The sequence below is a fragment of the Falco biarmicus genome, chromosome 4, assembly GCF_023638135.1.
Source record: "Falco biarmicus isolate bFalBia1 chromosome 4, bFalBia1.pri, whole genome shotgun sequence".
NCBI classification, from domain to species: Eukaryota; Metazoa; Chordata; class Aves; order Falconiformes; family Falconidae; genus Falco; species Falco biarmicus.
Window position 1 is genome coordinate 2,252,299 of NC_079291.1, and position 19,863 is coordinate 2,272,161.

Here is a 19,863-nt window from a genome sequence, read left to right on the forward strand (position 1 = left end):
CGAACCGCTGGAGATTTGGCATGACATCTTACATCCTACTGTGTGTTAAGCTCATCTAGAGAATAAGCACTAGTCTTGTATTAGCAACCTGCTTCTCCTTTCTCCTCTGTCTCCACAATAAATTCTTGACAATTCTTTCTGATGGTCAGATATTTGTTGCATGAGCATGTTAAGCTGTCCATGTGGACATAGCCTTTTGTGACTGTTTTCAACAAAGTTGTGTAAGCAGAGCTGAGAAAAGTTGGAGATCTCTAGTTCCTTGGTTACAAAGAGCCACTTTCTTTGGCAGCACAATACTTTGTGGCGGCTCAGGGCAAGCATTTCCTTCTGACAGCACTCCAGAGATGTAATCATAAAAGTTGCAAACCATTATCTTCTCAGAGAGTTTCTGAAACTTACTGGTAAGGGGAGCAAGACAAAGTAGCAAGGATTCTGGCTGTGGTCTAAGTCTTGCGAGGAAAAGGAGGGTGTCACTAATTTGGCAGGCCATTTCTATTTCTCATTTTACTGCTAGATCTTCACATTCCTAGATTAGGACAATAATAAATAATGGTCATCTTATTTTCTGCAGAGTAAACTTGTGCCTTTTTAAATGTTTTGGACCATTTTTACAGACTGCCCATTGCCTGTCTACAAATAATGTTGTTGTAGCATCTTTCAGCTTGGTGAAATGAATGTCGTACAATGCCTTTGGTCTGCTCTCTGAAATTGGGCTTTCCAGCTGCCAGTAGGCACAGCGCTTCCTTTTACACATCCTGTAAAGTTCCACGATACTTTACGTCAGATCACGTACGTGAATAACATGGATCCTGGAAGGCTGAGGGTAATTATCCCAAGTCTTTTCACTTTGTCAATATCCCACCACTTTCTTGGAGACTCAAAGAAATATTATTGCTGTTGCCATTTGTCTTAGGACTTCTGTAAAGCTCAAGTTTTGTAAGAACATAATACTGAACTACAAAAGGTTACACGGTTACCTTGACAAAGGGAACAGCAATCAGATCTATTGCAAATGCTATTCTTAGAAGTAAGTAACAGATCTAGACTTAGTCTCTGGTTAGTACAAACTCTGAACTAGGCATGCCGCCAAGTGAAAAAAACCTCTATTCACCGAGGAAGCGGCTAATAACTCTATGGTGGACTGCTAGTAACTTTTACACAAGCACTGTACAAGTGGAATCTGGTTTCTTGCATAATAGCAGCTCTTTCAAGGTCACAGCTTGATAAGGCCTATTCACATTTGCAGAACACCCACACTAAGCACATCAGAAAGCCAAGAGTAGGAGAAGGTGCTAAGCACCACACTTCGGGTAAGTTCTACTTATATCAGCTGGCTGTGTAGCAACTTCTGCTTCTAATTCGTACAGATCGCTGCACTGAAAGAGAGAACCACTGCTGACAGAAGCACACATGCACTTCAGAGCTCGGGCTCTTCCATTTGCTGCAGTTATTGGGCAGCTGTTCCCTGGCTAGGAAACACTATTTTTTTCCATGCTAAAATGTCAAGCTACTGTGGAAGTTTGTGCCTGCCTCTCTACTCATTGTGGACGAGGGGTCTGATACAAAAACAGAGCTATGGCAATTGGGACTGAAGAGGGAAATAACATATTCTGTTAGGAGTAAAGCCAGTTAAGCCTGATGTCTTACAAATGTATTTTCTGTGTCCTGAGCACTAATCCATATATGTAATCCAACTCTCACCTATGTTTCTTGCAACACCACAATCTCCATGTCCCCAATCTCCACCTCTGCTAAATCCTCCTCACCTCAAGCTCCTCTTACAGTCCCTTGATCTGTTCATACAACATCCAAAGATCTACTTATGTCCCTTGTTTACAGCCTTCAGGCTTCCTGCTGAGCACAAGCAAGCACAGGGTATGAAGAGCTACAGGCACAGTCACTGGTTAACCAGCTGCTGTCAGAGAGAAATCTCAGCTGAGTTCCCCCTGCTGCTCCCTCTTTCTTGCCCCCATCCAACCACCTGTCAGATCTTCACTCCTCAGAGATCTCTGCCCAGCAACATGTTCAAAACTCTTTGACAAAGACTTTGTTTCCTTAAGACACAAAAGTGAAAAAGAAAAAAACAAACCAACATGCTCTTTCTTTCCCTCTCTAAGAAAAATAATCCACTAAGAGTGTGCACACTTAGCATCCTTATACACTGGAGAGGGAGAACCTACAGCAGTGAGAACCTGGCCAAGCACTAGAGGTGCATGGTACTCCAAATAACAAGACCTAGAAATCTAGGGAAAAAACCTCAGGTTCAGCTCTGTTTTTCTTCTTAGCCAAGGCCAAAGCGTCACTTACGCCCAGAGGTTTGCGTGAGATGCAAAACATGAGTAGGACAACATTCCTGCTGCCAGCCTGGATTCCAGGGAGAATTGTGACTCTGCTGCAGCACCACCACTGCTCTGCAGTAGGAGAGGTGTGGGGTGACATCCAAACCATTACTCATGTCCTTCTGTCTGCAGACAAGTGATGATGGCAGTCCCTGGCAGCTCTCCCGGGCCACTGAGCCCAGAAAGCTCATCATGTCTGAGTGGGGAAACTGTGCACTTCTGAAATTCTGAGTCTTCCCTACCTAGCCTCCCCTGAGCTGCAGATGTCATCTGAAAGGCCACAGACATCTCAACTCTACCAACATTAACAATTTTGAGCAAATTCTGGTCTTCCAGTATTCCTGTGGTCTACATCTGCATGATCAGTGGCAATGCAGGTGATAATTGGATCATTCATTGTAGGAAACCTGAGTTAGCTATGTAAAATAATCTTGACAGGATACTTCATTCAATAATAAATGAAAAATGAGTCTTGCTTCCCAACACTATCCTAATAATAGCCGTTACACTAACAGCTCAGTAGGGCTTTGCACAAACTCTTTTGTCCTGCTAATTTCAGGATAGAAGTAGTATAAGTGTGAAACTCAGCTGGCAACTGTGAAAACCAAGTACTGGTCCCAATCCCAGCCGTCAGATGTACATCAAGGGTGGAACAGCACACACAATCTCATTGCTGGGAGAGATCACTAGCCATATTGCTAGTATCAGGGAGGAAGAAAATGCAATAAAGATGATTCATACTTATAATATTTTCCCATGTAAGCATGTGGGAGTACCCTTAGCCTTTCACCATAACCTAAATTTAAAGAAAAGAAACAACTTGTTTCCAGTTCAGTAACAGAAGCATATGCCATTTTATATTAGCCTGAGAAATGAGGGAGGACGCAGTACAATGTAATTCACTTCTTTGATGCTCCATATTTTGCAAATTCATTCTATTTACATGCTATATTAAGCCATTTGAAGAGCTGCTGTAAGCCAGACGCAGCAAATAAATGAAAGTAGAAGAATGTGTTTGGAGGGTCATAAGAAGAAAAGGCCATATCTTATCAGACTTCTGACTAATAAATACAGCATAGCTATGATGAGATATTTCTAAACTGTCACAAAATCTTTTGACTTACAGAAAAACAGAAAAGATGAACAAGATTCTCAAGGGAAGATTGATATGAGTAACTGGATTTAATGACCTGACTTTCTTAAATAGCAACAAACAAGTAGATAAGGTCTTGTTTCAAGACACATTTCTATCCCTAGATAATACCCTAGGAAGCTAGCCCACCAAGGTATGATTTTCTCCTCTTAGTGCTAACAAAATGATGTCTGAAGCAGATTTTAGGTGTCTCTTTCTTTATTGAGCACTGCCTATGATCTTTTGGAAGATGTCAAGGGAGCCCAACCAATCTACACAAACCAGAGATCTGGCTGTGAGAAGCTATAAACAGAAGCTGTGGTGTAGGAGACTCCTGGTATGAAGTTAGGGATGACTGGCAGGATGGGATTACAACTTCCAACAGCACCTTGAATATGGAACCTGTAACCTCTTTTTTTCTGAAGATATGTTGGCTTTTTTTAAAACAATACTCCAGAATTTAACCTGGGAAAAGAAACAGCTGTGCTAGCAAGAAGAGGAAAAAAATAAAAGGATTCTTTCAATATTCCTTTCTGTCCATTGCTCAAGGGCATAAAATTACAAATCGTAAAGTGTCAGTCACAGCAATCATATTTCCTGGCCATTCAGATCTCTCTCTCTCATTCTTTCTCTCCCCCCTCCTCTTCCCCGCTGCCGCTGCCCCCATCCCCCACCCCCACCCCGTAACTCCATGTGAGTTGCAGCCAAGAGTGCAACTACAGAAGCCTAAGTTTAGAACATTTGTTTCCGAGGATGTGCTGCTGTCAGAAGAACTCCACTGAAAGAACAGCTTAGAAGGACACATTTCTCCTTATACGATGTATTTTTGCCATTTTATACCTTATTACCACATACAAGGGTTCAAGCTATTGTACATCTAGCAAGCTGGTGGAGATGAGCCAATTTTTACTGCTTGGAATCCTGGCTCTATTTCCACATTCCTGTCCACCCACTTGTTCTGTATTGTTCCACAAAACCACCTCATGCCTGGGTTATTTATTTTCAAATGTGTTACATTTCTCTCTAATTACTATGAGAGAGTAGATGGGCTTGCTAGTTCTATGTGAATTATGCTAATTGTAGCATCATCTAAATAATTTCAGAAAAAAATATCAGCTCTGAATAAAGAACACAGTGAATAAAGGAGTAAAACATGACCATGAAGTAAGTAGTCCTGATAACTCAGGAATGTGAGTCAAGTGTTTCAGAAATTTTGAAGATTTGGGAAAATCAGTTTCTGGCACTGTACAAAAAAAAATAAAATTAAAACCCCCTCCAGGCTCCTTGCTAATACAGTTGAATGCAATTTGTTTCTTTATATAGCTTGCAGCATACAAAACTTTGCAGAGAGTCAGCTGATGAAAGAGATGACTCAGTGACTTAAAGAAGGAAAGAGGATTGGGTACACGTGGGGTAGCAGGTGTGATGCAGCAGTCCTTTGCTGTAGGATACTGCAAAAGTGCTAAACAAAGGAGCCTTAGGGTTTGTCTGCAAGGGGACACTCGGTAAGTTAAGCCAATTCATCTGACCATGGGAAATCAACATGCATTAAAGCCCCAAATGAGTGTCCTCATTTAGGATTAAAGTGGTCCTAATGTGACTAAAGTGGTCCTTAATCCTTAAGGGATTTAGTCCTTAGTGAAAGAGTGCTCTGAATTGATTCAAAGACATTTTGTAGATGAAATCTTCACCATACAGGTTTCTCCCTTTTTAAGTTACAATAACTGACTTTTCTACTTCTTGACTCACCATAGCATTGCTGATTTTCCCCATGAAACACAGCCTTAATTTGAGATAAGAGCATTCGGAATAACAGGACAAAATGAGTCTTGGGCACACTGCAGCCAAACACTGTATTGGGAGCACTGAAAACTGCATCATATCATTGAGAGAACAGGTAAAACCAGAGCAAAAGCACTAACCAAACTTGCCCCGAGATAAAAATTTCCAGGCGAAAGCCCAGAGGTAGCCGCCCTAGACCAACAGCACACACGCTACTGTTCCCAGAGTAAACCACCTCTGCTAACGTAAGAATCACCTCGCCTTTTAGCTGGGGTAAGAATTTCCAGCCAGGGCGGATTTGCCTTAGTTCAAGAAATTGTGTCATGTTCTTTAGCATGGAAAATGGGGAGTAGGAGGTAGTTAGGGTTTTCCAGAAGTATCTCATCTACGTGTTCATAGGTCAGGGTTAGCTATAGAGCAGTTGTGATGCCCTTTCTGGGGAGAAAGCGGTGCCTGCCAGAGTCATTTCCCCATCTCATGATACAAAATATGCGATGGTACTTCTAGATGAGGAGAATTATGCTCCTCCCGATTTCCCCCTGCAAATCCATCTCTGCGAGGCCTAAGAAGATAAACCCAGAAGAAGGCAGGACATACTGATCTCCAGGGCATACCCGGCTTTCAGCCTTCTGCACTCGGCTTCAGGATGGGATGTCAGCACCAAATGCGTCAGCTTGTGCAGAGCAGTACCCATCTGCTAGAGTTTGGATGTAGCTCAGGTTAATTTTACACAGACCCAGCAGCTGTTCCAGACTAGCAGCTTCCTTATGGACAGGCAGCAAATTAAGAGAAGCATAATTAAGTAGGAAAATGTCAATACCATCTTAGCTCCCAAGGACACTGGCAGCAGGGCGAGTATGAGAATTATTCCTGATACTTGCACACCTACTTCACTCTTGTTTTAAAATCTTGCATTGAGGAAGATAAAAAAAAATATATATATATTTTCTAATGAGGAAAGCCAAAGATGAAGAAGAAACCATGCAGGTTGCATCAGTCTTTGAATCTTTTGTTATGCTTACCTAATCTTGTGACATGCACTCACCTGCAGTTTGCAACTGTCTATGGTCTACTTCTGCTACCAGTTACAGCAAATGTCCATTCTGACTTCTGCATAAGCTTAAGTGTGGGGAGAAATTTCCTCTCAGCTTCACTCGTGTTGAAGAATTAGGCCCCAGGCTCTGCAGATCAGGTGTGCTGGCCTCCTCTAACAGATGCGTGCAGCAGAGTCCTAACGGTGCTCTTATATCCATATATAATGATTTCTAAGTGAAAGATACTTGTGTGGCAAGCGCTGGGCTAATTTCAGTGGTGACACAGGCCAGATAAATGAACGGGGCTAGCACAATCTTGTCTCTGAATAGCAATGAATAGTTAAACACAGTTTGAAGTGCTGAGACCAACTACTACTGTCTGCTGAGTCCTAGGACAGACAGACAATCCAGGCCAAACACTGAAGAACAGATTCATTATGTGTAGGGGAATACAACATCTGCTGATATTTCCAGTGCACAGTGGGGCTTATCAACCACAAATGACAGATTTGGGGGGATGCTCTGGATCTTGGCTGTCTTTCATGATGTGGAATATCCCTGGACAAATCTAATCATACAAATATGGAAACTTCCTTCAGTCATGCTATAGCTTGCTGGTGTGACAATCAGGCCCAGAGGGACGTGAAACAACAGGTAGGAAGCTATATGTGTGTACGTGCCTGTGTATATGAGGAAGACACATAGAGGGAAGGAAAGCAAACTTGATTTTCTCTGTATCGAGACGAATTTGTCTGGTCTAGCAGCAGTGAGACGGGAATCCTTATTGATGCACTTATCTGATCATCCCAGCAGCTGAAGCCCATCTGAAAAGAGTCTCTAGAAGAACAGACAGCGTGGTCTTTCCCTGGGGAGTTGTTGAGAAACTAGCTGTGTTTCTGCAAAGACAAAACAAGTGGACACAGCAGAGTGAAAATGCAGGAGATACAGATGAGGCTTGTGCTGCTGCAGCACTCCTTGCACCCAGATTAAGTCCACAGCCTGTGAAATCTAATGAGCTGGCATTAGCATTCAGCCCCTTTAAGGCACAGCTTCCTAATCCAGGTGTTCCGGAGGTGTGCAGTCTTACCTGCTCAAGGAGAGGGTGAAGAAGAGAAATGAAAATGTGAGGAAGGAGAATGCAGAAAGGACAGGCGGGAGGAAGAACAGCAAGTTTCATCTGTAAACTAAAGCCAGTGGAGATGATGCTGCTTCCTATGAATCTTTCTTTTTCTTAGTGGAATTAGGATGACAAAAGCCTATCTCTCATGGAAAAGGAAACAGGGCCCCCATTTTGTTATAGAACATTTCAGCAAAAGGTAAAAGTAGGGTCATGTTTGTAAAGCTGGACTCCGACTGTCAACTTGGTACTTTCAGCATCAGTATCAAAGTGCAAATCCAAAGGGTACTAGTTAGAATGGCTAACCTCCTCTTCTATTTTTCTCAACAATAAGGTCTGCTTTCAGATTTTTTGGAGGAATCACTTTGATTTCTTGTTAATGCGCTGTTCACCAAACATGATCTCAACACAGATTTTAGACAGCATATTCTTTACAAACTAAATTCTTTCTTTTTCGCCTTTAGCTTTTTTTTTTACTTAAAAAAAAATAATTCATAGAGCAAGCAGAGTATGACTTCTGCTGCTGAAGACACCTTGGAGTGTAGTCCACAAATATACAAGCTTTGCCCTTTGCAAGGGCACTCTGCCCAGTGCAGTGCAAAATCGCTCTAAGGAGGGCTCAGAATCTGGGTCAGAATCTTGCAACAAACAGCTTCAAGAATAAATCACAATGATTTTCATCTTATTATGGTTTTGATCATCCTTTAAGCAGCAAATGTCTGAAACACTTGTTCTGCAGAGGACATCCGTGAAGGTTAAGCAGAGCTATGTACATCCTGGACAATGAGTTTATGAGACACAGGAATGAAGACATTACCCTCTTTCTGAACTGCCTGTTATATGTCTGTGTCTAACCATTAATTGCTGTTGTCTAGAGGAAAGTGATTTACCTTAAGATGAATGTTACGGTCTGTGATCAGCAAGATATTGCTCAGTGTTAAATTATATTTTCAAGTTTATTTCTGCACTGCAAAACTTGCAGTATCACAGTCATACAATGCCAAAAAGGATTTCTTGTCATTTGGCTAAAGGGAAGTGAGTGCTCCCCAGTAAACAGCTTCAGTACTGAGTCCACTGACAGTACATCCAACACACAGGCCTTGTGCTGTTTGAATCGTACCTCAAACATAGTTAAGTATACAGTCTTGCTCATGTAGCCTTCTTTTATTTGCCTGTAGTTCTAATAAGCTAAGCATTAATGCCGATGTTTAATGCTGCACTCACTCAATGTGAAATTTGGCACAATATTCCTCTCTCAGGACAGGCAGAGCCTGGCGTAACAACAGATTTCCAGCAATCAAAGAGAAAGATTATATGCTATCCTACTGCATTAGGCCTAGCTAATCCCACGAGCTTTCTGAACAATATGTGGAGGTGCAGCGGATCTTCTGCTGATGCTTTTATAATGCAGCTTTTTAGAAGAACTGAGTCCTGATGACAAGAGAACGGAGCAAAATCGATAGCACTGCTCCTGGTGCTGGGTGAAGCACTGGCTGTAACGACTGCAGAGCCTCCCCCGGCATCTCCAGGCATCAGAGAGATGCTGCTCTGCCTCGGCCCCCGCACAGCCAGTTCCCTTCGAAAGGAGGGGCAGGATCCTGCTCTGCTCAGGCTGGAGAACGAAACAAATCAATACCCAGATCAATGTTCCCAGTCAGCCGCTACCACTCACCTGCATCTCCTCTCATGGAGGAGTTTGCTGAGGAGCTGAAGGTGCAAAGGTCTCTCAGCCTCTTTGTGTCACTCATGGCTGACCGAAGGCTGTGGGACATCACGCATGGATTGCTAACGGGCAGACTCGCCTGATGAATCACTGGGGAAGCGGTCAGTTCCTACAGGAACACTGCCCACGTCTCCAAGCCAGACTGTGCTACCTGGCTGTGACGCCTGACCTAGTGCTAAATGAGTAGAGGCGTCCCAGCAAGTTTCTCAGCGGGAGAAATTGGCTGTCACACAGTACTCTGCTAATGCAGCTCATCTCTGTGATAGCAGTTAGTCTGGAAACCTTTACAGCATGCTGCAGCGTGCAGCACAGGTACTCCTAACCCTTAGAGTGAAGAGCCGGAGCAAGCGCAGAGCAGAAGAGAATAGGAGGAGCACCCATTTCTGCTGTCACCCTGCAGTATGGAAACATTACTTCCTCGAGGAGTTTTTACTTGGTTGCTGAAGCGTCCTTTTAACCAGGCCTTCTCCTAAGCACAAATTAAAAAAATAAACTGTTCAGAAATGAAAATGCTGTTGTCAAGAAGCCAGTAAAGTGCCTGCCATGTGAGGCATGAGATTTTCTGTAAAACTCCATTTCCCGTTGAAATGAATCCCCTGCTTCAGATGTTCCTAGACATGTACTTATTATCAGAGGATAGAAACTGTCTATATATTTACATACAAGCAACATTTTGGCTATCACTGAACTGTGGGGCAATATTATTAAAAGGAACATAAACAGCTTGGGTAGTAATTTCCCCCACTCCATATTTCCAAAAGAACTTTAATCAAAAGATGACAGTATAGGACTATCAATTTCAGCAATGAAAGTTGCCTTCAAGAATTGCTATTATTTTATGAGTTTGTATGTAAGGCTTAGCTCAACGAGTTATTTAGTGCTACTAGAGATACTCTTTGCTCTGAAATTCCTCTGAAGGAAAGGGGATCATAGGTAATCTCTTTCTTCTATGTGAAAACAAAGTAAAGAAAATAAAGGATTCATATCTTTATGAACAAATAAGGTACAAAGCTCAAAACCATATGAAAAAGAGCATAATTGGCTTGGGCATTTTGGGAAGTGTGATTTCAATTGAGTAATTTAGAATTGTTTCAATGTATGTATATGTCCTCCTGTTTATATATGTTCTAATTACTAATGAAGTAACTACATAATTAATAATATGAAGCTTCTCCATAGTTTTCAGTTGTTACCTCTTGGTTATTGCACAGAATGAGACCACAGGCATGTGAAAATGCTCAGCTGAGGAGCTGATCAGAGTGAAGATTAGACCCCACTCCTGCAGCTGCTGCCTGTGGAGGCACAGGGCTTCGCTATTGTGATACTGCTTTTTGCTGTGAGATTACTTTTTTGAATTTTTATGGACTTTCAGCTGTACGAGTGCAAGATCAGTTAGCTTTTCAGAATGAAAAGAAAAAGGCTGGTGTAGACGGTATTCAAATGAGCAGAATCTAGGGAGGAAAGCAAGCTATTAGTCAGTCACTCATAGGGCAGAATGCTGGATGGGCCAAACAATAAAGCAAAGCAAATAACATCCTAGTCCTGCTCCAACTCTTATTTTGTGTTTCTCCAGCATTATCATCTTTTTATGTCCCGGTGAATTTTCTGTAATTGTCTTCATTTCTCACACTTTCCACGGAAATTCCTCGGTCCTTTTAAATTGCACTTATTTTCCTCCTTCCTAAAGCCGCCTGCTTTACTTACAACTTAGTCTCCCTTCAGCACTGTGTCCCCAGTAAATGTCATCAGGTCTGCCTCCCTAATTTCCATGTGATCACTTCACCAGCTTTCCTTCCCCTTGACTATCTCCAGCCCTTTTGCTGTCTTCTTCCTGAGGAGTGGGAGTCTTGGGGACCTTTCTCCCATGAATTCTTTTCACCTTCCCCTCAGCCCCTTCCATGTTTCCCTTACTCCTTTCCACAACTGAGATTTCATTCTTTTATTTCAGTGCCTGTGCATTTCTCCATCTAAATGCTTGACACGGAGCACACCAACTGCCCCAATCATTGGTACTTTACTTTCCACACCCTCGCCAAATGTGAATTATGTAGCTGATTTTTCAGTGGCTTGAGGAAACCTTGGTGACATTGCAGCTTGGTCAGGTGTGCCAAAGCCCATGTTCAGTAACTGGCAGCAAGGGCAGACACAGGCAACCAGTGTCAGTAGGCAGCAAGAGAGAATAGCTCCTTGCATTGCCAGGCAGTTGTTTAGTGCTACAAGATGGTCTGTAGTGACTGAGGAAGAGAATGCCATTTCTACAATACAAGCTTTTGTGCATGTATGTGTTGTTGTTTAATGGCCATTATTGTTGAAAACATTGGTAGAAAATTAGATGTAAGCAACAAAGCATTTGAGGACCAAACATCGTGCATTTCCAGTTCCCACTGTTAACTGATGTAGTGCCCTATTCCTTCCCTCAAGGGCTTGCTGACTTCTTGTCCCCACTCTTTTCACCGTGACAAGCTGAAGAGCAAGCTTAATTTTAGCTTGACTTTATTTACTTTCCTGTTTTGTTCTCAAATTTCTTTAAACTTCATTTTTCATTCCTTTTAGTATGACATAATGATGCCCAGCTCCATTACAGAGGAGGCTATTGGCTCTGTTAGCATGTGGTGACAGCAGATGAAGCTTGCATGACTTCTCTAACTGCCTGGGAGAGAAATCTGCTTTACGACAGCTGCTCCCAGGCCTGGGCACAGTGAAGGCAGGTCCTGCTGGATCTGCAGCACCTCAGGCACTGCAGCTGCTGAGAAGCTCTCCTGGTTTCCAGAAACCCCCTGGGTACTCTTAGCTATGGTGAGGTGTGCTTGGTCTCTGCAGCCACCCACAGCCAGTTAGGATGTGGAAACAGCCTGTCTGCCTTTCCTCTCCTTTCCCAGTCCCTGGAGGTGGAGGAAGGCTTGTATTACGTGGTTATGTTCCCTTTCTGCCTGTCAAGTGCCTTACCTGTATGTCCTTCTGTCCGAAGAGGCATATCTGAAAACATTGCCTTGTGGCAAGGCTGGGCAGGGACGTGAAACCGGCTGCCCCTTGTGCTTTTCTGCAGGATTTGAGTTCAGATTACTGGTCCACTTTGGATTCATGGACCTTCTGTCTTTGCCGTCTTTGCTCTGAAGATCATGCACTCTACCTGCATCTAAATACTCTCCGTTTTGCCCATCTTAGGCCCAAATTCCTTCCTCTCTCCCCGCTGCTTTTCAGCAGCCTACATTTATGCTGTGCCTTACATTTATGCATCATTTGTGTCACTGTAAAACAGAAAAGAATCAAGCCTTACAATTGCAAACAAGAAATCCCCAGAGACAGAATAGCATTCATACCCACTGTTTTTTTTTCCTGTAAGTAAAAGATAATTGAAAAAGTCTAATTGAAATTGATCCTGATTTTCTGAAACATTGAATCATGCTGTCCTAAATCAAAATTATAGCAGCTATTCATGTAACAACCATGAGATAGATGAGAAAAAATTTGGTTGTCAAAACAGCTAAGAAATATTATCAATATTGTTTTGCTGGCTCAGGAAACAATAGCAGTCTTTGAGCTGCAGAGTGGTATATTCTTATTCAGATAGGTGGCTTGCAGAAATCCAAGAAATCTGTTCTGCTGTTACCAGAATGGATGTCACAAAAGCTAAATCTCAGTGTGGCACTAGCAGTGTTAGCAGCCTCGGAGAGGACTCACTGCTGCCTTGATAGAAATAAAGAGATCATCAACAAGTCCAGACAGGGCTGCAGAAAGGACTAATGAGAATTACATAGGTTTTGTGCATAGAGGTGAGGACAGAGGAGAAGCAGAAGGAAACAATTCAACCCCCCAGTCCCAAAATTGAGTCAACCCTAAGCAAAACTATAAAAGCCATGAAGGAGCAAAATTTAGAATGTTTCTTTTTCTACTATGACGAAAAAAGAAAAGTATAAAAGACAATCATTTTAGAAAGATACTGGGCAACATAATTAGCTAGGAGACATGCCTCTAGTTTAAATTATATATGAGCATTAGTATACAATAAACATTCTGCAAAATGTATTTTTAAAATGAAAAACATGAGTGCAAGAACAGTGCTGTAAATCTTAAATGCTTTTAGACCTGCTGCCCTAAACTAGCTGTCAATGTGTATTAGTTTAAATATTCAAAAAGTTGTCATTCACTGAAATGTGCCAAAGTAGAGCTTGCCTTCCCATAAATGATAACATTTAATACTGTTAATGAAGTCATGTTCTGCTAATGCATTCAATATTTTTCTTGGAGCAAGAACCACAGCTTTCGGGATTTCAGCCTACAGTTGTGGTGCCATCCTTTTTGATTTTCATAGTAGCTTCTAAATTGTAGAGTAGCCATTAAACTTAACAGCAATGAGAGTTTAGAAAGATAGTGATACTGTATGCTGGAGATGATTACTAAAGCCTTTGTTACTTGAGTGCTTAGAAATAGAGAAGCACTGTAATATCTAAATCCCATAAAAGCTGATTATTTTCCTCCTGAGCTTCAGACACAGATCGAGAAAATGCATATGAATAGTAGGAAAGGAGCTGCAAAAACAGGATTGCTGAAAACATTGTCCTTGGGCTAGATATCTTTATCCAGCATCCTATTTAACTGTTCTGGATTGCTAGGGACAATTACTTAAAAAAAAATAAAAATCACTCAGTGCACTGAATCTGTAATTATTGTTGTAGGAACTTATGTGGTACAGACTTTTAACCTCTTGTTATCTGTACATAAACTGTGAAGCAATGAGAGAATATAGAACATACACACACATATATATATATATATATATATGAGGTAGTCATCAATGAGCAAACAGCAGAGCAATACCAAGACAAGGCTTTGTTCAGAAAGAATAGACAAACTACTTTTCCAGAAGGAGCTGGGCGGGGGGGTGGGGGTGGGGGTGGGGGGTGGTTCATCATCTTTTCACTGTAGACAAGCTCCTTCCGAATAGAGTATTTAATGCTGGATAAATGAAAGATGAAGAGTTGATCCCTCCAGGACATAAAAATGGGATTCCGGGTAAAGCACGTCTATGTCTTTTTAACCAAAGCTGTTGCTTCAGTCATTGAATTTGCTCTTCTCATTAAGGTAACTGCAGCAAAACATTCACTTCTTCTTAATTACTGGACTGCCTCTCCTGTGTCTTCTGTAACATGGAATTCAAAGAAGGAATAGAAATAGTGGCCTCTGAGCTTTTCTGAGGCAAGCTTTGAAACTAAAGAGAAATAATCCAGGAAAGGACATACCAGCAAAATGCAATCAAAGCACAACAACTTAAGTCCAGAGCTGAAAAACAAAAGCACAGACCTTCAGGGCTGATGTACATATACACCAGCCTTGCAAGCCCCTACTGAGATGCTTTAATACAGTGGTCTACACACAACTTTCCCAGCTAATATAACGCCTAGAAGAGGTTTCTCGTTTTGATCATGGTGACAGGGGACTAAAACCAAGGCCAATATGGAGAGTAAATCCACTCCAAGTTTGGATGTAGGAGCCAAACTTCAGGCAGACATGTGTGAGACATATGGCCACATTAATTTCTACTTGACACCTGCAATTTTTTAAGACCTTGGTTTTCCTGAGACTAACAAGAAATGAACAGTTAAGCTCACGCCTCTGGCATGCTTTTTGTACGCCCAGTGTGGACTTACTGCATTTTCTGTGATTAGACACCTATTGGCAGGTTCACACTCTCATATATCCATTAAAGTGTAAGAGAAAAAAACTAGCATTTCTGAACTAACCGAAGTCTATTCAATACTTACAAATTGCTTGTAGCACTAACTGCTACAAAGTTTGGCAAGACAGAAAGACTCCACCTCCTTGCACATTTCAAACAAATGCATATTTGCCCACAGTTAGAAAGTTAAAGCATTTTATTTTACAATTGTGTGTGGATACCACTCCTAGAGGAGTGAAAACTCTGCTTCTATTAATCAAATAAAACCTCTGCACCACTTTAAACTTGCAAAGAAACAGTTTCAGAGACAGGCGTGAGAGCCTGCAAACTCAGACTGGTTCTACCTCCTGAAAATACACCTTTACTGAAAAAGAGGGGCTTAGGCAACAAAATAACAGGCATTCCTTTAAAAGGTGGCTTCACCACAAGGGAGAAGGTCTCCTTCCTCTGTGGCTGGAAAGAAACGGTACGTATGAACAAGTCACAGGAAAAAGAGAAAGCACTACCCATATGGACCACATCCACAGCTATAGAAAGAGTGGTCAGAGTTCACTTGCTCCTCTCTTTCCTCTTCCACCCTCCATGTGTGTGAGAGACAAGGGTCTCAGTTAAACAAAAAAAAAAAAAAAAAAAAGAAAAATGAAGAAGCTATTGAGTTCATGTAGGAACTCCCTTAAAAATAGCTTTAAAACAAGCGTCTGCTAGCTGAAGGTTCCAGTAATCACCACAGCCATGTATTTGATTCTCTGGAGACACGTGGCTGTAACAGCTGAAGACAGCAAAAGAAAGCAGGGTGGGTCAACAGAGGATCAAGCATTTTAGAATTTCATTAGTATTTTCTTGTTCTAATACGAAACTTCCAAATTAAGGATTCTCATTGTGCAGGTATAAAGCTTTTGTTTAGGCTTATGCACCTGTGCTACTGAAAGTTAAGAAAATTTCCTCTGAAACCTCTTGATGTTGAGTGCTGTCATAAAATGCACACTTGATATTTACTACTGTTTTCAGTGAAGTTACAAGTTCTCAAATTACATTAGGTCCATAAATGAAAAGAAGGTGAGCATATGATGCACCAATAAATTGAACTTCTGCAGATAAAGTAACAAGAAATACCTACCCAATATTTGAAGTCCCTCAAAGTCACCTTCAAGCAGTCAGAGAAATAGGAAAAAAAGCAAAGCCCTTGTGATTATATTGTTCTGTTCTTCTCCCATGAGGAAGGGACTAGCTGGGACATTCAAATGACCCTCTCAAATAAAACCTACTACTTCTTGCAAAACAAACAAACAACCCAGAAAAACTCATCCCGCTGAACTTAGAAGATCTTCCAGAAAATGAAGAGCCCAACTCTTCTGGTAAAACAAACAAGAGTGATTGGATTGCCCAAGAAAGACCTGAAGAATTCAAGTGACTAGCTTCTTCCAGAAAGCATCCTGTGCTGCACTTTAAAGAAGAACCAGAATCTGTAACCCTAAGGTTAGAAAGAAAGGATGTTTGGAAATTGTAACACAGTAGAAAGGAAATCACACCCACCTTGCAAGATCAGTGGAGACTGTCCCCCTGTTTGAAGAAGTCAAACATGCCCAAGATCTGGTGGAGGTTACTGCTGTAGCTATGCAGGAAAGGGAGCTGCAGGGAGGGGCAGCAGAGGCACTAATGGTGATGGGCAGTGGGAAGGTCAAGATTAAAGATAACTCTGGGTGGCAAGACATCTCTCAGCACACTAGCCCAAACTGGAAACTCTCCCAGACTGAACCCCTGCATCACAGTGGACAAACTGGTAACAGTTTCTGTCTCTTCCTCCATCCCCTTTTGTAACCACAGTAGGAGTGGGCATAGACTGGCCGTCATTAGATCACAAAAATGGGACTGGGAAGGGCTTCCCAGAGCCATAGCAAAACCCCAGCTGCCAGGCACCAAACGGTTGTGGCTGCACGGTTTGTGATGGTGCTGTCTCTGGGCCGCGGTGTGAAACCCTTGGAGGGCACTACCCCAGCTCACTGCAGGCAGCGGACGAAGCCTTTGCTTGTGACTTCCCTCTCCTGCTCTCCTGGTGAGAGCATCAGTGCTATGTATGACACCGATTTGACTGGTATGAGAAAAACAAACCCAACTGCTTTACCAAAGGAATATTTTCCTTAAAATCTTGAAATAATGAAAAAAGGTTATAGGAAACTATTTCCTGGGAGAAAAACATCAATTTGCTACCTGATCAGTCTGAGCATCAGGCTGCACTATCTAGAAAATGAAAATTGGTGTTAAAGAGCCAGACAGTTAAGAGAGCCAGACAGAGGGCACTGTAGCAGATGTGGATTCACTGGGCTTTGGATCTTTTTATCTTAACTTGTTGATGACTTCCTTGATAACTTGACTTCCAACTGAATTCTGGATTGGCACAGAGCAGCTCAGAGAACTATCATAGAAAATAATCTGTAATGTAAATGTAATTTAGGCCATGCTCTCCATCAGTGCTTTTCGTCTATTCTGGCTAAGGAACAAAGGCTGTTTTTCATGCTGACTCTACTGCGTGACTACTCTCTGCTGTTCTAGAGCCCTTCTTGTGGCCCTTTTGTCTATCTTATGTTCACCATAGCTACTGGCCTGTACTTTTGAGGTAAGATCTGAAACTGGAGCAAAATTTAAACCTATGCCATCAACTGCAGTGTAACTCAAGCATATTGCATAAGTGGGGATGTTAGGCTCTAGTGTTACAGAAGGATCAGAGCTTACAGCCCTGCAAAACATCATTTGATATGTGCACTGAGTAAGCATCACACCATTTCTCAGCTGGCTGATTTGCTAATGTGGAACATATATCACTAAAATCAGTGGAGGGAGTACAGACTGCTGGAGCCAGGTAGCCTCAATTGGATGACTTCACAGAACTGAAGCAAAATTAAAGGCATCCAACCAAAGGGATATTCACTGAACACACACAGAGTTGCCAAACCTTCAGCTGGAGGTAGGCAAGTGTGGTTTTTATTGCTTCTAGGTTTCCCCTGCTTTTGCTTTCATACTGCAATACCTGGCTCACTAGGTTAAAGCACAGGCACAGTCTTTGTAACTGCTGAACACGTAATGAGAATATGTAATATTTCATGCAGTACTAACCTTGTTTCACTTCTGCCTTGTTTCCCCTTTCTTTGCTTCATTTGTGCCATCTTGATTTCTATCCTGTAGCCCTGTTCATCTGTAGAAGACTCTCTATATTATTGACAGATTTTCTGGTGTGGCAGTACCTTTCAACTACAAAGCTCTTCCCTTGGATTGCTTCTTTCTATGCAGGGTTTCTTTCTGATGTGTCCTTGCATGGTAGAAAAGAGAGATGTCATCTAAGAATACAGAGTGACAGCAAACACACATATGAGCGAAATTTTTAATGTCTGATCACATTGGGGCTGGTAAGAGTTAGGCACTGAAAAACAAGCTTAACTTGCAACATCCATGTAGACCACGGATTGATATGAAGAAAGGCAACAGGGTAATTTGAAGAGTTGCAAAGGCTTTGTGCTCGGGCATGTGCCAGGAAATCCATACTGATAGTTAAATTAACATTGATATCCCCACGAGCAATGTCCCAGGTAAGTAAAATTCTGACTCAGTGTTGCAAATGTTAGATTTCCTAGGACCTTAGGTAGTAACAATGCTGGTATTTAGTTATAATTGCATTATAAAACTTACCATGGTTTGCAGAGTAATTTGAGTTTATCATCAAACGCCATCCATAAAACAGTATTAAAGACATATTTAAAGTGCATTTTTACTAACAAAGGTCATCGTGTTCCTACCTAACTGCAAGTGGAAAAACTACATTACAGTCTGTATATCCATCTCGAGTGCGATACTTCAACTGATGGTATCAGTGAGCTCCACAGTAGGAACAAAGCCAGAGTATGCATTAGAGTTTGCCACTTTTGATTAAGATTCTTTGAGTAGTCAGAAAGAAACATTTTGCTTTCTAAATAATCTTATACCATTTGAATAGGTTGAAATTTAATAGAGGCTATTTCAAACTTGGGCTAGCCTGATAAAATATGAAACGTTAATTAGTTTAAGAATTCAGAAGACCTTAAATTTATTGCAGACATATAAATGCATTCAGCTGTACTAATCACCTCCGGCGCTTTTTGCTGGGCACTTGCAGTAAAACTGCTTTTTGTACAAATGAACTTTGTCTTTCAGACAGTCCCAGGTTTGCTCAAAATTACCTTCCAGTGCACGTCATTTTTTCCTCCAGCTTTTTAGTACATTTGCTCCCCCTCCTGTTCATTTACTGCAAGCAATAACCGGCTCCGCGCCAGTTAGAGAAGTTTCTCAGCACTTCCCATGATTGCTTTTTGGAAGCCTGTTCTGAGGCTCATAAGACTGTTTCTCAGGTATCCATATGAAGGACACAGTCCTTGTTTAATACATAAGAATATCTGGGTCCAAGACAGTGGTGTATACAAAAAAGTTAAACAGAACATCAATGCGTGAGGGACAGCTTAAAAAAAAACAAACCCTTTTCAGTGAATTTTAAAAAAAATATTTTAACCTACGAAAAAGGCAATGAAATAAGTAAAGTAATTACCTGGAAACTTTAAAAAACAGTTTACTACAGAGTTAAGAGGTGTGTAAATTAAAGAGTACATTTGAACAGTGAAGAAGCTGCCGGCAGTTCATCCAATACGAAAGAAGTGTAAGTTGTAACAGTAACCTGTAAAATGAGGAAGAGAAAGACCAGATGGGTAAGCTAACCAGTGATAATTTGTATATGAGAAATAGAATTAAAATCATTTACTATGGCAAAAATCTGTGAAATTGAAAATGTGGTAACTTTCCTTTAAAAATAGTGCTGGAAGAACTCCAGAACCAGTATCAATAGCAGGTAGAGTGACAGAATAATTGCACATAAAATGACAGAGTCCTAGAGGAAACATGGTAAGATAGGGAGAAGTCTGATTTCCATTTCTCTCTGTTCTCCATACAATGAATCAGCAGCGGAAGGAGAAATGTGAGAAATGCTTTCAGGGAATGGTTACAGTCAGCATAGGCACATTCCTGCAATGAAACATGGGTA